This window comes from Anoplopoma fimbria, chromosome 9 (genome assembly GCF_027596085.1).
Source record: "Anoplopoma fimbria isolate UVic2021 breed Golden Eagle Sablefish chromosome 9, Afim_UVic_2022, whole genome shotgun sequence".
NCBI lineage: Eukaryota > Metazoa > Chordata > Actinopteri > Perciformes > Anoplopomatidae > Anoplopoma > Anoplopoma fimbria.
The window spans coordinates 24,756,677-24,778,589 of record NC_072457.1 but is presented as its reverse complement, the minus strand read 5'-3'; positions in this window follow the sequence as shown (position 1 = coordinate 24,778,589).

Here is a 21,913-nt window from a genome sequence, read left to right as displayed (position 1 = left end):
ATTACTCAAATAATTGTTTTGTCTGGAAAACATTTGAAAACCATGAAAAATGCACATTGCAATTCCTCAGAGCCCAAGGTGATGCCATCAGATATCCTGTTTTGTCAAGCCAACAGTGGAAAACCCAAAGTATATTCAATTTACAATCATTTCAAGATAAGGAAACGAGGCAAATGTCCATGTTTCAGAAGTAGGAACCATCAAATCTTGCTGTAAAAATTACTTCAACAATTAATGCATTATCATAATAGTTACTGATCATTAGAGCCCACTATCAATTACCTAATTGCACATGATGTGAAAAGCAGTTAGCTTGAAACAGGGGGGCCAATTGACCGGGGGGCACATGAATGAGTTTGTTTTTGGTTACTCCATTATAAGCCTTCACTTCATGTGACACCGGCTTAATTAAGTGTAACCAGGTGACTGAATAAGTGTGTTTAAATTACTGGGCATCTCTACCTTCATCCAAAGATATGACACCCCCCCACACACACACACACACACATACTTGTTTCTAAAAACCACAACAAACAGATGCCTCTTTACCAGCATGCAGCATTGACCTGTGCCTGCTGTTACCGTGGTGATATGATTTATTAATTAGTCTGCCGTTTGATTGGCCTGTTAAAGGACAAATCTAATGAGGTACTTGTAGATGAGAGAGGTGGAAGCGTTTCATCACCGACACAATCACCTCACAAACACACACAAAAGAGAGCGACTGACAAGTGACAATAGAGGTGAACACACACACACACACACACACACACTCACTCACACTCACACACAAAATAAACACATGCAACACTGGAGATAACGTTGCACTTGAACAGTATTGACCCTGAACGTGGCCGAGGTACTCGTGTTTAAGCTGTGGAGGTGCCCCCGGTGTGTATTTAAAACATGACCGGGACCGAGCAAACCAACAGTTCAGAAATGAATCAGCCACGATTGGCTGAGTAGGATAGTTGAGTTGTCGTAGCATATTTCGTTGTAGTTTCAAGAGTACAAACGGTTACATTTGGAATTCAGAGGATTAACATAGCAGTTAACAACTGATGCAATGTCCTAATAAAAAATAAAGAATGATACTACCTCGGTGTGTGTTATAGGCCGAGCTTCTCTGTGTGTGTGTGTGTCTCACTAGCTAGCTAACCGCCAACGTCGCTCTGCACTGTGCTCATGCGGCGGTCACCACTGATAACACCGTTTCTGATCCACAGTCCATTGTGGCGCCCACACTCCAGGTTTCCTGTTATACAAACACTGTTAGCTCTTTCAACACTGTTAGCACTATTAGCACAGTTAGCTGCTAGCCGGCCGCTCAGTCGTCGCCATGTTGCGAGCCATGTGGAAGAAATCGATTTTGTATTTAGAAGCCTTAAAGCAAAGATGATGCATCAGGGGGAAATGCAGGTTTATGATGTTGATTTCGCAGCTACAGTGGTTGGAGAAACTGCACTCTTTTCAGCTTTGTGCAAATGAATATTTCAGATAATCCCTCGGGTTTTAAAATGGTTTAATCTGCCTAAGAAGTTCATGCTCCAGTCTATCAAAACAATACGAGAATTGCTGATATCAGTGACATAGTGACCTCAGAATGTATTAGGCATATCAAGCTGGTATTGCTGTTGTTTCTTAATTAATAAATGTCAATCATGTGTGTGATAGAGTGTTGTAAATGGCCAAGCTGGCTCAATGGCATCTGTGGTGGAAGACAATGAATTATGTTCAAACTGCTACTGGAAGGGATTCATTTACACACACATTTTCAATTTCAAATATCAGAATCAAACAAAAGCGCACACTTTTTTATTCATTTGAAAGCCTTTAAAGAAATACATCAATTATCAGCTAATTTCATTGTGTCAGTAGCTGAAACCAGAACATAAATAATACCTTTACTTTCATAAAAATATCTGAAAAATGTCTAAAAATCTTAATAATTTCTGTGTTGTTTTTTTTTCATTTTTGCAGTTTGAATAGAAAACTGGAGACAAAGAAGGAGGTGAAAGTTTAAAAGCCAATCTATTACCATCCAAATGGCCCTGAGTTACTACACAATCCTCTGCTTCTCACTTCTTTATCAACTATCTACTCCCTGTTTGACCTCCTCAAAGCTCACAGAACTTTCCTCTTTTTATTCATTACCACATACAAAAGCACATTCCCTCTGCCTCACACACATGCATAATACATACAGATACATACAGTGCAAACACACACACACACACACACACACACACACACACACACACACACACACACACACACACACACACACACACACACACACACACACACAAATACACACAACGTGAATACCCATGCTGCCCTTTGAGTATCAAAGCCAAAGAAATGCTGATTTCAATGAATGGCTGTTGAATCTTAATAGGTTTTTTTTTTTGCCGTTGTTCTCCTCTCTGGTGGCCAGAGAGACATGTTGGGATTTGCTCAATGAAAATGAAATGTAAAAAATAAACCGACATCTGACATGGTTTTGTTCTCTCTCAGCCTCCCACTGAGAGAACGTGTGGTTTGAGTGTAGGCGAGTGCGAATACACTTTCTGTGTGCCAGCCGTTGACCAGATACACAGGCTCTGTGTACATGTTAGGGTACACAAATACGCGTGTGGGGGTGTATTTGTACATCTGTGTCTACTTGTGTGTGTGTGTGTGTGTGTGTGTACGGTAGGAGGTTGTGTGAATGTGTTGCTGTAAGATTGTGTGTGTGCGTGAGCGTTATGTCTAGCAAGGCTTATTGTCGGTTCTTTTAATTAAACTGGTCCCCAACTGAGAGGAGAAATGGAAGGAGGAGGAAGGGGAAAGACATCGGTCGAGGGTAAGAGACACAAGGAGGAAAGAGGAAGAGGGGAGAGAGGGCACATATAAGTTGTGAAATGCTAGAGAGTGACAAAAAAGAAATGATAAAGAAAGGGAGACGGTAAATGGAAGGTAGGGGATGACCTAAAAGCGGAGCAATGAAAGAATGCATGGAGATGGTGATAGAGAAGAGAAGAAAGGAATGAAGCCAAGTGGAAAGGAGAAGACTAAAGGAGACGACTCGAGAGGAGAGGAGACAAGAAGAGAGGAAACACAATGACACAAGAGGAGACAAGAAGAGATAATACACCGAAGCTAAAGAGTTGGAAGGGAAAGGAAATGGGGAAAAGAAAAAAAAAAAGACTGAGGATCTAAAAAAGACTGCAAAATGAAAGATGAGTGCCAACTTCAGCTCTACTTCAGCACTGTCGTTGTTGTGTGTGTGTGTGTGTGTGTGTGTGTGTGTGTGTGTGTGTGTGTGTGTGTGTGTGTGTGTGTGTGTGTGTGTGTGTGTGTGTGTGACAGCCATGTGATCTAAGGTCTTCAGTGTCACTACACTGCCTGTGCTGTGATAGCAACCCATTCATCATCTGAGCATCTGGTGCCCTTGCAAAAATGCACGCACGTACGCATACTCACACACACATATGCACACACATACGCACGTACACACAAAGGATAAACTACATCCTGAATGTGTTATCTTTGCCTCCTCACTGCCTCTGTGCCCTCTGTCCCTGCAACCTTTCTTCCGTGATCATTCATGATTTGTTTTGTTTGTTTTCGCTCTCTTTCCTTCCCTTCCCTTCTCTCATCTTGATGCTCTCCAGTCCCCTTTTACTCCATCAAGCTCAAATCCATTCAAAAGTCCCCTTCTAGCCTTGCTCTCCATCTCACCTGCCTGCTTCTCCCCTTCTCTTCATCAATAATCTCGTGATGGAGCAAAACATGCCTTATCATGTAGATTAATTCACCCACTACAACACACACACACACACTCCTGGTCCGCAAACATGGACCGCAAGAAGTGCAAACCAAATATTTCCTAGAAGGTATTACTATTAGATCAATAACAACAATATTAACAATAATAATCATCATCATCACCACCAATGTGCAGTATTTCTTTGAGAAACACTGCTAAGCTGTGAGTGATCATGGAGCCAGTGGTGGGAATGGGTAAAGGCCACACCTCTCACAGAGCACCCACAGTCTGATCAACATGTCAATATGCACCACCACATAGGGCCTATCAGGTACTAACTGACATCAGTCTAAGAGGAAACCAGTGTGAGAGCTGCTATCCAAAGAGGAGCTGGTATCAAAGGAAGAAAAAAAAGACGATGAGGTCTCAGCCGACAGAGGTGTCGAGAGGCTGAACTTGAGCTGTAAAGAGAAGTTCCACCGGGCTTTTTACTGCTGCCTCTTCAGAGAACACTAATGGAAGTAACAAGTGGAGGACTCGGTGTCAGCCCGCAGGCGGGATAGCCACATGCAGGAGGGCACACCTGGATTCAACCCCCACAGCCTGATCCTACGGGGGAGGAGGGTGTTGAGAGGAAAAGGGAAATGGTAAGATGTGGTGTGATGGGAGGAGATGCCAGAATACCAGAAAAAGAAAAAAGGAATCCGAGCTGAGGTAAATTAAGCCAGAAAAAGCTGGAATAGTGCTACCTTGCTCTCCACTACACCACAGCCGCCCACTGTGGTGTAGTGGAGAGCAAGGTAGCACTATTATTCCAGTAGTTCTCCAATCAGAGGGTCGGTGGTTCGATACCCGGCTTCGGCAGTCGATGTGTCCTTGGGCAAGACACTTAACCCCAAGTTGCTCCCGAAGGTTGTGCCATCGGTGTGGACTGGATGTTGTATGTTAGTTAGAGTCTGATGGTGGCACCTTGCATGGTAGCCTGTCATCAGTGTGTGAATGGGTGAATGATATGTAATATAAGCTATGAGCTGATTGTAAGTCACTTTGGATAAAAGCGTCTGCTAAATGATTGTAATGTAATATAAGTATTCACATTCAAAACTCATTTGCCATATTTCAATAAAATTCGTAAAACTGCAGTAGAAACAACTTGTGTTTTAAAGAGGCGGAATACTCTGTCGTCATACTAAGTAAAATTGTTCAGTAGATCCCCCCCTGTGTGTGTGGGTCATTCCAGTTCATTCCAAACACTGCTTAAGCAAACCATTTGAAGCACTCTTAACAACCCCAAGATCACCACCTTTTAATTAAAAACTGCATCCTTTTCAACATTTTGAGGCAAGTAAAAATCACTGGCGTGATCTCTTGAACCGGGTGAAGCAGCCACACTAAATGTTTCCCATTCCTACTAATGCTTTTACTTGCATTATAAATTGCTTAGGCGATTCATAATTGAACCACATTGGTCTACGGGTGATTTAGAATGCAAGAACCGTAGAATTTTAAAGGACCTTTGCGTTCCACTGGTAACACTGGGATAATTACATGGTCCCAGTGTGCACTGTGGATGGATATAGCAATCTCCTGTGTGCTCATGATAACCCGCCTATTGCCAAATACATATTTCTATTAAGTATAATATAACAGGAGTAGCAGCTGGAGTAATGGTTCAACAGGCTTGGCTAATTCTATTTATAGTTAAACTATATTGTGACAGATAAGAAAAAAGATATTGGCATATTTGGAAAGCACTATTTAAAGTACTACATGATAATTACATGAATTAGCCATAACTATAAAGTTAAGCCCAAATGACAAACTTCAGTTCAGAAATGAAGTGCCAATATTTTCCCTCTTAAGTGCATCATCTGTGGTTTCTTTCAGCAGAATGGTGCTACATACAGATCATATGGGAATAACTGTCAGAACGACTTGACAGTAAAATAAATAAATAAATACGGCATGGAAATAGTCAAGCTTTTGAGAGTAATTTAAGGTCGCCCAATATGACTGTACTTAGTAAAAATAGTTTTCTGATTCATGGTTAGGTGGGCAGTTACGCATTTCAAAAGGCATCCACTTAGTGAGTCTAGTTCAGCAGAAAACCAAATGCTACAACTTTGATCACAAATGAAAAATCCATTAGCTAGCTGTCACGCCTTCATATTTTAAGGGCAGAGAGTGCAAAATGAATTTAAATGTGATTTGCTTTTGAGATTTTTAGTGAAAATAACTTTTTGTTAATGCCAGGAGTTACTTTAACGTTGCTCTTTCAGCTGAATTACATGTCTATGATTATGGAAGAAAAACACAGAAGAGAGATATGAGAACTGAAGCGATCCCCAAACATTTCTTTTTCACGATATGTTACTGTGCATCTTAAATGACAAAGTTAAAAAGTATGGAAATATACCAAATTGGTGGGAAAAGACAACAGTGTAGTGAGTCCTTTTGGGTTTCAAATTCTAAGCTACAAAATTGGATAATTTTCATGATCCTATGATCAAATGTAATTGTCACAGTCTGACAATTTAAAATAAAGCAAATTGCAAATTGCTGTAAAATAGAAAGTGTCCTGGAAGTGCTATCCTCATGAGCAAATGTTTTGGTTGATAAAACACAAAATCTGCTGTTTTGCTTCAGTGTGCATCTGTTACGATGGCGTTAATTACGGCCGTTTCATGCTCGTGTTATTTAAATGAAAACAAATATGCCTCCATCAGTGTGCGTTCATGACTAAGTGCATTTTTTTGGTGTCCTTGCATGTTTGGTGGTTAGAATGTGTTGAATGTATCTGTGTGCGCAGCAGAAACCCTGAGGGAGATATGAACAAAAACCTGGGTGAGACAAAAAAAAATGAATGAAACCCCAGAGAGAGCTGGTAAAGACACACACACTGAATTGATTGAGTGCTGAGAGGGCTACTGGCACAACACCAGAGACAAGAACAAAACGACAGAGAGACCAAAGGGAGGGAAGGAGTGATTTGCTGTCCTTAGAAGGAGCATTTATCACACAACTTGCAAACACACACTCGTTCACAAAAAAAAAAAACTAAAACGATCAAAGATGTCGTGGAGGTTACGTGCCAACAGTGGAGGACAGTCCAGCTATCAATAAGAAGAGAAACGGAGACGGCAAAGATGTAAGTTGGACACTAGAAACACGCTGTGAAGCTTTACAAGGAACTCATATAACCATTATTATAAAACACGGCTCTTTTTGCGCTAAAAGAATAAACCAAAGTGAACCTATTGTAGTAAGGACAGATAAATTGAAGGGTTCAAGCTGGTGTATGTGTTTGACTGGCAGCTGAGCCAGCAGGGGTACGGGAATACGACGTACAGTAAAGACACTCACTCTGGGCTAAAAGAAAAGGAACAGTGTAGTGTAATGTCTGCAGTTCTACTGAATAGACCGCACAATAGGTCTGTGCAAACGTTTTCATCCCCTGGTGTTTCATTTCTTTCCCTGCCCATTCAACATGCTAAGAAAGAGGATTTGTGTCCACGCTGTAAAAAACGTTTGCTACATAATGTTTGAGGCACTTTGGTGTCTCTGTGACAGTTTGCTCTCATGACAGTAGAGCTGTACGATATATCGTTACAGCACATTACATTACATTACATTACAGTCATTTAGCAGACGCTTTTATCCACAGTGACTTACAGGAAGTGTATTCAACATAGGTATTCAAGAGAACTACTAGTCACCAGAAGTCATAAGTGCATCTCCTTTCTTAAACAAGCATCTTAAAGCATAAACCAGAGCAAAAGTATAGTGCAGAGGCAAATTACTACGAAAACAATAATTGCAACAGACTAATCCGAATATAGTAAGTGCTACAAACTACTACGAATAGGATAAGTGCAGTAAACTGAATTCAATAAGTGCAGCGAACTGATACAAATACAGTAAGTGCAACAACTAATACGAGTGCAACCAACAATATCTAAACAACCAATAACGTTCATGACTGAATTGTTTACTAGGGTACACCACTGCTTATAGATATAGACACTGAATGTTTTGTACCTCTCGAAGTGCACCAGATTAACGCAATTTACTTGAGAATGTAGCCTACAAAATTTCAGGATGAATATTCCTACAATGCTGGAAATGTTATAGAAGGGGTAGAAGCATCTGTGTGGATAAATACCACCCCAATTGAGCGCCAGTTCACATTAACACAGACTTCATTGCATTTGTAACAGAGCAATTCAAGTTTATCTGATAAATATATATATCTTTTTTTTTTTACATATAGGGAACACTTTCCAAGATGCATGCATTGCCTCTGGGTTCATCTCTACAGCCATCTTTTATCTCATCTAGTCTGAATGAAGTTATATCACAGAGATGTTTTTCCTTTCTAAATAAAGTTAAATACGAGTCATAAAGATATCCGCTGATGAAAAGGAAAGCAGCGCTAATGATGATTAAGATTACTAGTTCCGTTCCCTTATCATTTTATGGCAGCGGGGGACCTCGTGGCGTGCCCTCGTTGATAAGCGACATTCATGTGTCTGACGCTGGATATATTACCTGGTGTTACAGAAATAATGTCCTCCTGCGATTTCTAATTCATGTAATGATTAGGTATGCTTATTAAATGTTGGCCAAACGCAGCATGACAAACTCCACGAGATACCTTTACTGAAGGGACGGCTTTACTTAAAGGTTCATAATGTGCACGGCTCAGCAGCATGCAGCCCAAAGGTTCATAATCACCCAAGTCATTGGCTTAATTAACATGGCTGAGGTGGCTGTAATGAAAATTATTTTCTGTGCCAGTTCCTGAGATCACTGAAGTGCCAAATTAATTCCGACGGGCGTCTGAGCATGCGAGGCAATACCAAACACGTTGCGTTGATTGCATGAAACCTCATCATCAGTCACTGTCAGCAGAGCATCTCGTTCTGGTGAGCATCCTTTACTCCATCTGGGTTTTTTTTCTTTGTGCAGTTGAAGACAGGACTTCATAATCCACCAATATTAATAATCATGGTCCCATGAAAGAGCTTCTGCTTGGACAATTTGTGTTACAAGGCTATGTCGTATTAAAAATGAGCCGTATTTCTAAACCTAAACATAACACAAAGAGCTACTGCGTTGTGTTGCTCTTGCTGTAGACCAGCTCTGTTTGGAGGAACCTGACTAAACAGAAATACTCTCATATAATTACTCACAAAAAAAAAGAAGAAAAAGGCTTGTTGGCTTTGAATAAGAAAGATAATGTCCAGTCACGCCGCCCAAGTGCCCTGCTCCACATAAACGTTGTTATTAATGAGGTTAAACACGGCGGCATTGTCCTGGTGTCTATCTGCCTATAAAAAGAACTTGAAACACCCTCTCTTTAACTCAAAATGAATCATTAGTTTGCAGCCAAATGATAATGTTTTTTTCCAAACAAAGTGACACACGCTGGACTGAGGACAGCGCCCGCCCACTGTAGCTCATCTCTCTCTCGTCAGATACCAGCATGGCCGAGGGATCGCTACACTGCCAGAGATGGATATTGCAGTGCAGAACAACAAGCAGTGCTTTGAAAGACGAGAATATAAAATGAAGGCAGGGAGAGGAAGGGATGAGGGCTGGATCAGGACAGAGATGTAGAATGCATGGCGCACACACACACACACACACACACACACACACACACACACACATCATAACACACGCACACACAGTAGTCCAATGTTCCAGCTCATTTCAGCACAACATCATCCGACAACAGAGAAGCTTCAGAAGAGTCTGGTCTCACACGGTTCACAGCCATGGGAAACAAAATCAAAAAGCCAATTTTCTTGCAACTCTGGCCCGAAACACAAACTTTTCTCTGTGTGTGAGGGATACAAAATAAATAAAACAGCCACGCCATAATCAAAGCAATGACTTCTTCGCTGGTTCGTGAGGACAAGCATGATCCATCAGCTCTAATTTGCCTTTAATGTTCTTTATTTTTGTGTGTGTATGTACATCATTTGGCACACAAAATCTTACAGATGCATTTATCCAAAGAAATGTTATGAGTGCCTATTTTCAGCGCGGGGTGGCTTCAGTGGGATCGTGACAGCCAACCTTTGCAGTGTTGGTGTCAATGAAGCTACAGCATGTTTTGTGTCATTTCTGCAACTTTGCGTATGTTTCTGGGTGTTTTATTTTTCAGATTTAATGGAATAGTTTGTCTTTAGGACACCCAGGGGTCTGTATCAGGAACATTTACATGGTAGGGTAAACACATATAGCATAATGCTTTTGTAAGAACCTGCAGTCAGAATTGTTCTCATCTTTGTTTACTCTTATGGCAAACACAGTTGATTTTTGGTGTGATGGATCAGTGAAAAGCAGCTTCACTGCTTATCAAAAAGCTATCTCATATTGCTGAAGGCACAAACAAAATCCTCAGTGGAAGTATGTTAAATGGAGCTTCTTCAGTTGAGTGTTATCTATCCCTTTGACAAAATACCAAAAAGTAGATAACAGTTGGTAATTAACGATCAGTAAATCAGCTTAAAGCTGTGAAAATGTGAAAATTGGTATGTATTGGGTTATTTTTCAGTAGAGTTCTGCATATTCCCTGCCTGCAAGTGCAGCCTCCCGCTGTGACTGCTGCAGTTAACTCACAAACACCATGTTCTTTGCTAATGATCAAATACTCTGTATCGGGGGTGCAATTAGTAATCACTTACCTACCATAGAAACAGTTTGTGGTATAGAAGAGATATGCTGTAGACTGAAATTACAACGATTACAGTGAGACTTTAAACTGATTATGTATATATACATAGTCTCTTTTGAGAGAGAATTTCAGTTTAATTCTTTAACTGAAATAGTTTTGGGTTTTTGTTTTGTCTGCCACAGCACACGTTATATATACATATATCTGCTCTGTGCATTTGTCCTGTTCTCCCTTAAGTTATATTTGACTTCTTGTTTTGGTTTAATACAACAGACTCCTGTTAAATATCAGTCTACGTAGATGAATACCTTATTTGGACACAGCCGATCAAATGTTGCTACACAATACAAGAGCCACATATTACGAACCACAACCCGCATTAGCTTTCCTGCTAAAGTCTCCTTATTATCTGACTTACAAACATGAACACGCATCTTGTCCTGCACCTTTTTTCACCAATTCTTTTTAAATTGCAGTATGCACGTCAGTTTGCAGGCCAGGTAGCTGATGTCAATGCACATGCAAATGCCACTTTGTTCCGGATAAATGCTGGTATGGTGACCAACAACACGCTGTCTGCTCCTGACATGTCGACTACGGCCCAAGTATGTTTACTTTTTTCTCGGTTCACTACTCTTTCAATCAAACAAAGAGACCGACAGGCCCCCTCAGCCGGTTTAGGCTAAAACAAGTATTTTTTGATATATAGACTTTTACCTGCATTTTGATGTTAAAAAAATAAAATATTTTTAGCTATAAAAAGAGATGACTCAAAGTGATTTCAGAAGGACTTTAAATCACTGCCATTTCCGTTTCTTTTATTCATCACGATGTCAACAACATATTATCTTGCTCAAGGCAAGCCTATGTACTAAGCCCTTCTTTTGTCCCCTTTCATTTCAATGAGCAGATTTTTTTTCTTCCTCTCTGTGCTGCATCACACAATAAACGTTGGAACATTGTCAGCAGTAAGAACAAAGCTAAGTATCTTAATGATCATTCCAAAATATTTACAATTACTACTGCTTGGTCCCTTGAGTGTTAACATTGAGCACAAGTATTTGATGTCGCCAAATGGAAATGTGATCTTTAATTCATTTGCCTCCCCTCCCTTTTCAGCCACCCTTCCTCTGTGTCCTGTCCTTCCATCTCTGACTAGAAAGAAGAAAAAAAAGACCCAACGCTTGGCACAGAGGAGTTGAGGTAGGGCTGCAGGGGTCGCAGCTGGTACCCTGGATGAAGACCTGGCACGAGACCCCCCCCGAAAAAAAAATAGAAGAGAAAAGAGGAGATTGAGAAAGAACAGAAAATAGGAGATGGACAGATGGAGGGTAAAAATGAAATAGAGTGCTGGAGGGAGGGAGAGAAAGGGATAATGATGATGAGACGTCTGCTGGGCAGAATAGAGCTATTGGCTGGATAAAAGTGAAACTGATTGGGCTGAGAGAGTTATGGAGGGTGAAAAGAGAGAGAAAGAGAGAGAGAGAGAAAGGGAGATGGATGGAGGGGATGGGCAGCAGATGGGTGGACCCCTGTTAGTCGCTGCTGACCACTCGATTCTCCTCAAAGTAGGATTCTTAGGCACAAAGGCAGGGGGCAATTATCGCTCTTCTCTCTGATTTTGTTGGGACCACTGGGTGCAGCTGTTCTCCTCCCATCCATCCACCCTCTGGATGTTCCTCTCCTGTGCTAATCTAACAATCACCTTCCATTCAAACAGCATGGAAGCAAGTTTGAGGACTTCCCCCTCTCTTACTCTTGCCTTTGTCATTTGAAATGTCCCACAATTTGGCATCATTACTCGCATTTATTGGGGTTTTTTTTTTGTTTGGTAACAGCACAACAAGCTGTTCATTCAATATTAATATATTATCACCTCGCCTTGTGCTCAGTTGCAATTTTAATTGTATATTGACGATTGAAGGGGTGATCCACGAACGTTTTTTATTTTTCCTCAGTTGATATTATAATTGCTATCATAACTAAGATGTTATAAAATAATATTTTGATTCTGTGCCCTACTGCGCATTTAGAGATGTTTCTGGTGGAGTGGAGTATCCTCCCGCTGAGCCCCGTCAATCAGCATGAGTAACGAGTGAATTTTAAATCCTCAATTACAAACCAGTTTGCCGTCTCTTTCCCGTGGATCTGACACCCTGCATCTCAATTTGTCCATATGCCTGCTCACCAACACTTTGCTCTGCACTCAATAACACTTGGTGACGTTATGGATCTGGCTGTATGGAGGGTCCGTTTTTACACTCAAAGCTTTTGGTAAAAATTTCCAGTGAAGCTTCAAATCTCTGAGGTTGTATTTTATGATGTCTTACCACACAGAAAAAATGGGAAATTTTCACAATCTTTTTAGAAATTGCAGAGAGCATGAAGGTTCAGTGATCCCAAAGCTCCATCGGACGCTGAGGCGCTTGCAATCGCTGTGTTTACCTGCGACCACCTTGAGCAAAATGTTTGCAGCATAATCGCTTTGTTAGATATGTGTGTGGTATATTTTCAGGTCTTGCACAATACAGCGAAGGCCCCAAGTGTCTTTGTCTTATATAAGAAGCAGATGTGCAGGATACCAGGGGCCGAAGGGCAAATGTGTAGAATGAAGGAGCCCCATACATGGTCTTGACTTCAGCCCAAATGTTGCAGAACATGTACCCTATATAAGGAGGTGCGAGAGCCCGAAAGGCAGGGCTCTCAGATTCGACTCGAGACCTCCGGGCGCTCTAGACGTCCGTCATGACATGTGTTGCTTGTTTGTAATAAACTTTATTATACCAGCAAGAACGGTGTCCGCGGAGCATCCTTCCTCATCACTTCAACAGCACTGTCGCATGAAAGATACGACATGTGCCACTGAAAAGGAATAGACTACTTAGAGTCTTCCGTTGATTTTGCCTTTACTCTCATCTCCAACTCTCAAACTCCACTGGCATCAGAAACATGCTAATCACAGATCTTGCGGTCCGTAGCCTTGGCGTGTTGTTAAATTATTTAGGAGGGGAAAATGAGCCCACACACACACACACACACACACACACACACACACACACACACACACACACACACACACACACACACACACACACACACACACACACACACACACACACACACACACACACACACACACAGAGATGCCATATAAGCTGCAGAGCTCTTTAAGGCAGGAGTATGAATCCAGCTTGAGAGTGAACCGAAACAGTAAATGCATGCTGTAAAAGCAACACAATGTGCTGAAACGAGTTGCATCATGTTATCTGCGGTTTCATCACTACGAGCAACACCATTCACATGGCTCATGCCATTACATCCATTGATAATGTTATTAAAGAACAGCAGCTTTATTTCATGTGATTTTGTAACAGGATTTTGGGGTGGCAAAAAATGTTACAGCTGAAGAGGCAAAAAGTTTCGTTCTTAATATTTTGTTTCATCATAGTTATGCTAGTTGCATTACATTTATTACAAGCAGAAATATAAAAAAAAAAAGCAGTACACTTCCTGTGTAGCAGAGGATTTTTTTCAGGTAAGACCTTGTCTCTACAGACACACACACAGACACACACAGACACACACACACACACACACACACACACACACACACACACACACACACACACACACACACACACACACACACACACACACCCTCTCCTATCAGATGTACGTTGTTGGCAGTCATCCTGGACATCTGTCTTTCTGTGGTCAAAATGTGCCAGACTGGACCAGCCCAGCCCAGCTCAGGGTCAGCAACATACAATACATCATAAACCTCTCTCTCTCTCTCTCTCTCTCTCTCTCTCTCAGCCTTCGCTCTTCCTCCATCTGTCTTTCCCAGCCGCTGTCTCCTCCTTTATGCATCTCTGACTACAAATGCAGCACAGCTCAGGGTCAGCTGCATGCTCTACATCGCATCTCCTCCTCTCTGGCTCACTTCGCTCACGCAGCCCATCCCTGCTCTTTGTTTTTTCCTTGTTTGGCCCCATCGTCCCTTACTGTTTGCTATATATTTTTCTCGCCCTTCTGTTATTTCTCTAGCTCTACCTGTATTGGCTTCCCTCCCTCCTTCTGTTGCTTTACTCCATCTCTCTCTCTCTCTCTCTCTCTCTTCTGTTCCGTCTACTCGCCAGCAGAGCCCCAGGGTTAAAACATGCTGGCATCCACTAGTCTGGCAGGTGTGTGTCTGTGTGTGTGTGTGTGTGTGTGTGTGTGTGTGTGTGTGTGTGTGTGTGTGTGTGTGTGTGTGTGAGTGTGTGTGTGTGTGTGAGAGATTGTGTGCGTGTGTGTTTGTAGTTTGGAAGAGGTTGCTTCATTACAAAGTCGACATCTGTAGTATATGTGTGTGCAATTCCTCAGTCAGTTCCATATAAAATGTCACAGAACATACAAGAGAAGCCAGTTAACCAGCTGTAGGCTCTCTGCAAGGGAAGGTATGGAAGGAACATTGTGTTTGTGTGTGTCTGTGTGTGTGTGCGTGCACGTGCATGTGTGTGGAATTTGTGTATTGTGCCATAATATTTGTGCAATAGTGTATACTGTATGTGTGTATACACTGACTAGTGTTTGCACATTTCAGATTATCAAAAATGCTTGACCCTTAACCCTCTGATTTACAACAGAGTAAATTATTTAATTGTATCTTGGCATGTCATGCATTTTATTAATGTATATTTCATGATCCATGCAACTAAGTTTTTTTTTGCATCAAAGACACTTTTTTTTATTATTTTGTAATGTTTTTGCGTTAAAAAAAAGTTTATATCACAATCCTGATACTAGACAACATGGGTCAAAAATGACACGTATGTAATCTCAATGGAACTTTTTCAACTAATGTCATTTTTTGTACCCCTTGAATATATTATCATTTTGCAAAGATGTACTATTATTTTCTATGTTAATAGATTAGTTGTTTGAGCCATAAAATGTCATAAAATGCTGAAAAAATGTTGAAAAAGTGTTCCAAAGCCCGAGATGAGGTGCTCAAATTTCTTGTGTGTCAACCACTCGATGACTTGACAGTTTATTTTTAAAGAGGAGTAAAGACACCCCAAAAATATTTACATTTAAGAAGCTTTAATCAGATCATTTTAATTTATTTTGTAAAAAAGTAATTGTTCTGTTATGGTAGACGTGTGAGGACAATCACTGCCGCCAACCAATATTGTTTTAAATGATAATATCGTCCTATCGCCAAAGCCTAGCAGATACAAGCACACACATACAGACACTGAGATGCTTCTGGCACACTCTTGCACTTTTCTGACACAGTCACACACACACACACACACACACACACACACCGTGATTAAAGACCAAGGCCATCTGGCGCTGTAAAGAGAGCGAGGGGAAAGCCACCTCATGGATGCTGATGCAAGCCTTGAGACATGTCCTTTATATCCTCCTCTGCTTCCTTCCTAAGTTCTCGGCTTCCTGTTTGCTCACTCGCATCCTCCATTCTTTGCCCCTTTCCTTCCTCAATCTGTATCTTCCTCTCCCTTGCCTGTCTTTTTGCAACAAAACACCGCATTAGAACCAAATTATCCATATTTGCTCGTGTTTTGAAATGGATGTGGGACATAAACTGTGTGCCCACCAGGTACCTCTTTTCAGCCAGCAGCACTTAACAGATGCTCAGGGAGATTGCTGGTTGTAGCTCCTGCTATTGCTGAGAGACTAATGAAAATGTGTGTGAAGCACAGCAGCATTTCACTTAGACTTAGAGTAGTATCCATACAAAACACTCAACACTTTTGGGATTTCAAATTTTGAAAAATAGGAAGATAAAGTCATTCCGGAAAATAGAGATTCCCAAAAGGAAGTGGAAAGAGATGGAAGGAGGTGGGTAGCTATTATTATTATTATTATTACTATTATTATCTTTACTCAATTTAAAAGGTAATATAAATATAAAAAAGGTATGGAGAAGTTTGTCTCACATTTCTTTCTGGAACTGATTGATGAAAGTCTCTGAATAGCTGTTTGTGTTCGAATGCAATTATAAAAACTACTCTTTCATCATAAGACCTTTCGTGTTATATTTAAATTGAAGACTGAATGTCTTCTTTTCAAAAAGACCAAGCTGAGAATATATTTTGGTTGATAGGAATGAAGTAAGGCTGAATGTCAGTGCTCGGCTTGGCGCCCCGAGGCTAAAACTCTAAATACAAACGTTGTGCAGTTCAAGATTCAAAACTTAGTTATAACAGCTAGATGGAAATAACCAGAGCAGCCATGTTGCCATTGTGAAATATGCAGCACAATAATATAATTCATGCTTAGGCTAAATTGTCAACGACCAAGGTAGTTGGTAGCCCCAGAATGAATGAAAACTACCCACAATCCTACATGTTTCATGATGGTACAAAATGCAAGTAAGTAAAGTCTATTTAGAACCTTTCACAGAGCGAGGTCACAAAATGCAAGTAGCATTGGTAACGCGTGTAATGAAAACAGTTAAAAGGACTCTTAAAATGAATCCTGAACTTGATGGGAAGCCTCTTTAAAGAAGATCAAATGGGTGGGATGTGAGTCGCCCAGCTAGACCTGATCAACAGCCTTGCATTCCATCATTAGCCGTTAACCAATAGGATTAGTGCCTTGCATGCAGAGGGGGCGCTGCAACCCTGTGCACAGAGAGGTTAAATCCATCATTGTTTGCCAGCTGCAGCGTGCAGTGTGCAAAACAGGCTACTGAGTCACCGGTTCACCCATCAGGGAGAGTTAGCAGCAGTGATGGAGGTGGTGGATACATGCAGCCATTTTCCCAGTGAGTAACCACCGCATCAGCTGTGTGTCTCCGTCAGGGTCTCCTCCAGTGTGACTGACTGTGAGTATGAAGTTATCAGAAGCATTATAGCTGTGACCGTGGCAGAGCAGTCTATGTACAGTTTATCCGACAGAGAATAAATGCTACCGCTCCTCGAGACCCGAGCCGAGCTCCTGTGTTTTGCTTTGAATCAAGTGGACCATCTATTTTCATTTTAGTGAGAAGCCGTTTTTCACTGTTTAACTGATAGCATTAAGCTGCCTTATTCTTATTCCCGGTTTAAGTGTTTAAAGGTGAATTATTAACAATTCTAGGGATAGGCCTAACCAACAGACAACTTTGGTTTATTTGCACGTATATAACTTACTAACCTTAAGTGATGTATGTAACTCACACTTATTTTAGGTCAAACCATGATCTTTCCCTAAAACGAGCATGTTTGTTACCTATATATAACCACATAGTTTTGTTTGAATTCATAATCTTAACCACCTGTGGAAGTCTACCAGACTAAATTGCAAATGATTAAATGATTGTTTTCCGATGACTATACCTATAATACATTTCTATAAGGGTAGAAATGATGTGCTTTGATGAGAGAAACATGTTTTGTGTGTAGTATTTCTGTTTTCTATCCTCTATTGATACTCGGGGGACACACCACTGCTGAGTTAAACCAACCTATGCTTGACTAATCTAGGGTATACTGCATTTTAATATGCCATGCTGAACACCTCCTTAAATGCAAACATAGGACCCTCCATCTGTCCCTGGGGCGAGAGAGAAGGAGGTAATTTACATGATTAATTACCTATACCTAACAAGCACTGGAGGTGTTCAGGGCTCCCAGGGTTTCCTCACATAGCATGTTGATGATGACGTGTGTGTGTGTGTGTGTGTGTGTGTGTGTGTGTGTGTGTGTGTGTGTGTGTGTGTGTGTGTGTGTGTGTGTGTGTGTGTGTGTGTGTGTGTGTGTGCACGCAAGTTCGGCTTTGCATCTCTATTTCAGACTCCATAGTCTAGTCAGGTAATGATCTATAATTAATGATGCAGTCTACTTTTGCAGTCTTACAGTTTCATTAGGAACAGAAAAAATTGGTTCCTTTTCAATTTCAACATTTTAACTGAACTCTTCGAGTCAAACTTTACAAAAGGGAAAGCAAGGAGAAGCACAACCCTCACTTTACTTCTGCTTTTACTCAAGAAATACTTCTCATTCAATTCCTGTTAACTTTATACTATTTTCTAAAGCATCGTTAAATGACAAGTCATTTATTTTACCTTGCAGGTGTTTGCTCGCCTTGAACACTAGAAGGTCCAGCTTAACCACCTGTTTATTGACCTGTGCATCACTGATCCCCGCCATGTGCTGCATATACTTTGTGATATAATTGCTGCTGTAATGAAGTCAAAGTCGATTTGGAAAACCAGGAAGTTAAGCCCAGTGAGGCAAATGTGTGATGTGGGGCTTAATAATAAATAAACCATGCTCTTTAAGTATAAATAAAATGGACTTGAATTTGTCCTGAGGTTACAGAGACCAGAGCAACTTTCTTCAAATTGAGAAAAAGAGATGAAAAAGTTGAATGTGGGCTAAAGACGAGCCTTAAGAACTACAGCCTTGACTGGATAAGGAGGGGGATTGTTTTACATATTTAATGGTTGTAAAAACATTTGACTCGTATGCCTTGCAGACAGGACAATCCAATATTATTGAATACAGAAAGCGGCGAGCAAAGGACAGAACTAAGTGAAGAAAAAAAAAAGATTTATAAAGCAGACAAAGTAGTACAGCCTCAGCAGAACAGCAGTACTACCGCAGTGAAGCTCTCTCCGTCTTTCTCTCTCACTTTGAAACTGACTGGAGCCATATGGACTGGTTCATTACCTGCAATATGGCATAATAGCAGCTTCCACATGAGGCATGCGTGTGGGAGAGTGCACGAGGGAGCAACTGTGTCTGTGTCTAAGTCCATGCAGCTGTGCAGAAATGTGTGCGTGTGTGTGAGTGAGTGCAAATGTGTACATATGATTGTGTGCATGTTTCTTCCAGCAGCATCTTTGTGCACATGCGTGTGTGTGTGTGTGTGTGTGTGTGTGTGTGTGTGTTTATGTGGCGGTAATAGGCTGCACCACAATGCCAGTGTTGTGATTAGGCAGCAATCAGAGGCTAACAAGCTTTAGATAGGAGACATCAACACACACTGTCCCTGGAGAGCACGTTGTCACACACTCTCACTGAGGAGATGCAAGAGCTTGTGTGCACACAGCGGATTATATTTCTATAAAGCAATGATTTCCTGAATAAACACACAAACACACACACACAGGCATACAGACACCGACATACACACAGAAGCACATATAGGGAATAAACAGCCGTGTCGAGTAAGTGAATGTCAAAAGTGTAGCATAAAACGTTGAATATTCAAATATATCCGATATCAATCCTTACTAATTTATCCATGAGGTATGCTGGGAAAAGAGAGACACACGGATCCATATTTAGCTTGAAGCTATGCAGCAGGAGAAATGATAATTTGAAGATGGTGATAAGAAAAATACTCAGGTACATCCATGCTGCCTTAAAGTGACATGACGCAGTCACAGGTAGAAACGCATGAGAGAAAAATTCTCTTAACTCAATCTAATATGTTCTCTTAATTTGTATCTAAAGAGAACAAATAAAACAAGTCAACTCCAGATGTGCCAAACATTCCTAACCATCCAAATTGGCTCTAACCAAGGCGTGCTCGATGATAAAATCCCACCAGATCATCAATCGGAGGCTTGTGGATGATTGTTTATTATTAGCAGAGGTAACGCCCCTAAAAAAAAAAAAAAAAAAAAAAAAAAAAAAAAAAAAAAGCTGTAAGAAGAAGAACTTTAGCAGTACTGAAATTGAGGTGTTAAATAAACTTAAACAAAGTCAGCATGCCATTTTCCAGCTTGATACCAATGGACCAATAGTATTTCTTTGGCCGCACATGTTAATGTGCATTACAAACTAATCTTAAATCAGTGGTGCGGTGCTTGTCGAAATAAGCTTTTTTGCACCCCAGAAATTCTCAAAATTCACAAGTTATAGTGGATATTAAATATGATTATTGTGTTGGTAAATATTGGAAACTGTAATGCTGTCTGAGGCGACCCTTGTGGGCTCAAAAGTTCCTGTCAAGTTCCAGACAATCCTGCTGTGTTTAGTCCAATCAGAATGTGGCTCATCTGTAAACGGCCTCTCAGAGCCTAGCTTGGTCCCGCCTACATAAGTTAACTCTTTACTTGTTGTACTTGAGACCTTATTGATGGGAATTGATCATTTTTATTGGGTGAAAAGTAAAGATATGTTATGCAATTAATCAACTCCTTTTTGGTAGTAGTCGATGACTATTAAAATGTAGCAGTCGTAAATGTCCAACTCTCCACCACTCTTAACATTTTCGATTAGCTGAGGCAAGAGCAAAAATAAGAAAAATGGAAAATCCCAGAAATCAATGGGTAGTAACAAAATACGATAAGATCATGAAGAAATTAACAATAAATGTGTTCAGAAATTGCATTTTGCATGAGGCCCAATGTCAGGAATGGCTCATTTGTAATGTAATCAATGAGGCACTGTCATCCCTACATTATGACTGACAGACAGCAATTCAACCTTTGCTATTGAGTGTTTCAACAATCAACATAATAATCACTCAAGGGTGAAACAACACATACAATGTATAGGGGGCTGAGAATCCCTCAGAGCTGGCTGCATGCTTATTTTCTATATGAATTATAGTTGAGTGTTTCTGTAATCAAGTCCTAGCCATGATTCCACCACAATAAAAAGCAAGAGGGAGGGGGGAGAACATATAGGGGACTCAAGTTGCTGTGTTGAGTGTGTTAGAGGAATCATAGAAAATGCATCATTGGAAATGCACAAAGGTAAGACGAACCTAATGTTGTCCCAATGCTACAAGGAGATTTATAGTCATTTTCTTTCACCTCAGTGTAACAGAATATACAGACAGGAACACCATACAATAAGTGAGGTGTGTGAAAATGTTTAATTAAGGGTCTGAACCCCATAAAGAGGACATTGTTTAGGAATTCAAATACAAATGCATTATCAGGAATAATAGAAAGTGTTTTCAGTCCACAGTCTTATATAAGAATCAGAAATTAGATCCTTATGACACAGATTCTGCCGACACCGAACGGTGTGTGTGGGCACGACTCTGGCACTGTGCGCGCAATTTAAGAGCATGTACTCACAAGTAGGCGTGTTCGTGCGTGCAAATGTGTATTTTAGAAACAGGGCGAGCAGCAGTGCATCGATGAGCGCATGTAAATCAGTGTGTGTGTGTGTGTGTGTGTGTGTGTGTGTGTGTGTGTGTGTGTGTTCTTAAAGAGCATGGTGAGTGTTTGGTACAGGATTCTCAAGCCCCGCCAACTGTTAAACCTTGTTTTTCTGCCACTGCCTGCTGTCAGCTCCACCTGTGCCATGAAAAGACACACACAGGGACACACGGCGTTGCAGCTGTCTCACCTCAGTGCAAACACAGAGGGAAAGGACACGCTTCAGGTTTGAAAACAAGACCAAGTTCAGTGGGCACAAGAAATGTAAAAAGGAAACTGTGGAGGGAAGAGACAGAGGAGGTAAAATTAGAATGTTCTTAAATGAATGATTAAATAACTATTAGGGGGTTCAGAAGGA